At 40.2% G+C, this 2625-nt stretch overlaps 1 pseudogene; it reads left to right on the top strand.

The window, feature by feature from the left end:
• The first annotated feature begins 1124 nt into the window (after nucleotides 1–1124).
• LOC101391538 (small ribosomal subunit protein eS6 pseudogene) lies at nucleotides 1125–2098 on the top strand (annotated as a pseudogene).
• The last annotated feature ends 527 nt before the right edge of the window (nucleotides 2099–2625 follow it).

Here is a 2625-nt window from a genome sequence, read left to right as displayed (position 1 = left end):
AGAAACTGCCCTCAGGCTCCTGCACTAGGCAAAAAATATCCATTAGAGGGGTCCTGCACTGGTCAGAAGTGGCTAGGCCTTTATACAACTGCTTTGCTTACTCACTGGCTGAGGACCACCTTGAAAATAGGGTGCCCTGAGCTCCAAAGTTGAGGCAAAACCTAAAAGAACTAACAACTTGGGCCGGCCCAGTGGCTTAGCGGTTAAGTGCGTGCGCTCCGATGCTGGCGGCCCGGGATCGGATCCTGGGTGCGCACCGACACACCACTTCTCCGGCCATGCTGAGGCCGTGTCCCACATACAGCAACTAGAAGGATGTGCAGCTATGACATACAACTATCTACTGGGGCCTTGGGGGGAAAATAAATAAAATCTTAAAAAAAAAAAAAAAAAAGAACTAACAACTTGAGGCTGTCAGCTAAGCATACTCCTAGTCACTGGGCAAGGATTCCTTCCTGGAAGGGCAATCTGAGCAACACACAATCACAAATGAAAATACCAAAAAAATTTTTTTTATTTCATAAAAACATAATCCTCAAAACTCAAACATAAAAGTTAGAAAAATAACCATGAAATATTAAAGTCATAATTGCATAAAAAGTTAACATTCTATCATATCAGTCTTTAGTAAAAATCTATAGTGTGTATACTATATACGATATATTTAACAGAGTTAAAGTTTACCACTTAAGATTCCAATGAATACTTAAAACAAAGTTCTCAAACAGAAAAAATATAATTAACTAATAGATATGAAAAAATACTCAGCCAGCCTTACAAGTAGTCAAATGAATGCATATTAAAGCAATAAAATAAATCTTGGGGTCCTATCAGATTTCCAATTTTTTAAGGAAATGATTTAGTCTTGGCAAGTGAGCTTTAAGTTAGACACACATTCCTGGCAGGAGTGTAAATTCATATTTCTTTTTTTTTTTTTAAAGCATTTTATTTATTTATTTTTGAGGAAGATTGGCCCTGAGCTAACATCTGTTGCCAATCTTCCTCCTTTTCTTTTTTTCTCCCCCAAACCCCAGTACATAGTTGTGTATCCTGGTTGTAGGTCCTGCTAGTTCTTCTCTCTGGGGCGCCACCTCAGCATGGCTTGATGAGTGGTGAGTTGGTCCATGCCCAGGATCCCAACTGGCGAAGCCCTGGCTGCCCGAGTGGAACACATGCACTTAGCCATTACGCCACCGGGCCGGCCCCTAAATTCATATTTCTGTAAATCAATTTGGCATCAGGTTTTAGGAGTTGTGAAAACAAATCCTTTGTACTCAGTAATTCTACTTCAAGAGTTTATCGCTCTTTGTTGTGGAGACTTGGAGGTGGTCAGCTGCTTCAAGACGAAGCTGAACATCTTTTTCACAACAACTGGCTGCTAGAAACTCATTGAAATGGACAATGAACACAACCTGCACAGCTTTTATGAGAAGCGTATGGCCAGAGAAGCTGCGGCTGATGCTCTGGGTGTAGAATGGAAGGCTTATGTGGTCCTAGTTGGTGGTGGGAATGACAAACTAGGTTTCCCTGTGAATCAGGGTGTCTTGACCCATGGCTGTGTCCACTTGCTACTGAGTAAGGGGCATTCCTGTTACAGACCAAGGAGGACTGGTGAAAGAAAGTGCAAATGTGGATGCCAATCTGAATGTTCGCAACTTGGTTATCGTAAAAAAAAAAGAGGAGAAGGACATTCCTGGGCTCACTGATACTACTGCGCCTCATCTCCTGGGGCCCCAAAGAGCTAATAGAATTGCAAATTTTTCAGTCTCCAAAGAAGATGATGTCCACCAATGTATTGTGAGAAAGCCCCTGAAAAAGAAGGTAAGAAAACCAGGACCAAAGTGCCAAGATTCAGCATCTTGTCACTCCGTACATCCTGCAATGCCAACGTCAGTGCATTGCCCTGAAAAACGGCTACTAAGAAAAACAAGGAGGAGGCCGCAGAATATGCTAGACTTTTGGCCAACAGTATGAAGGAGGCCAAAGAAAAATGCCTGGAACAGATTGCCAAGGACAGAGGCTGTCCTATCTGAGAGCTTCTACCTCTAAGTTGGAGTCTAGTCAAAAGCAAGATTTCCTAAGAGTAACAAATAAATGAGATCAGACACCTCCCCCCAAAAAAAGAGTTTATCCTAAGGAAATAATCAGAAATGTGGACAAAGATTTATGCAGAAAGATATTCATCTTAGCATTATTTGTTATATCAAAAACCAGAAGCAATCCAACTGCCCAAAATCATGAAAAGGGTTACATACACTACATTATATCTGTAGGATAGTGTGCTGTACAGCCATTAACATGAAAATGTGTGATGAGCCTTTAATATGAAGAGATAATGCTTATGACACGTTAAATGAAAATAAAAACCATTGCATATATAATGTTAACTCAAATACATAAAAATCCATAGAAAGATGTGTAGAAGAAAATATGCCAAAACTATAAACATTGATTTGATTATCTTTGGTTGGGTGATTATTATTTTCTTCTTCTTACTTTCAAATTTTACAAAATAAACATTCTTAGAGTCATCTCAAGTGACAATAGCTAAAAATTGCTTTCCTTGTCCTTAGAGAAGGGGTTGAGTTCTGTGCTTCTCTCTGGAGGCCCCTTGCACTTTCTCAG

Source organism: Ceratotherium simum, chromosome 4 (genome assembly GCF_057802395.1).
Source record: "Ceratotherium simum simum isolate JZ-2026a chromosome 4, ASM5780239v1, whole genome shotgun sequence".
NCBI classification, from domain to species: Eukaryota; Metazoa; Chordata; class Mammalia; order Perissodactyla; family Rhinocerotidae; genus Ceratotherium; species Ceratotherium simum.
This window is presented reverse-complemented; position numbering and strand designations above follow the sequence as displayed.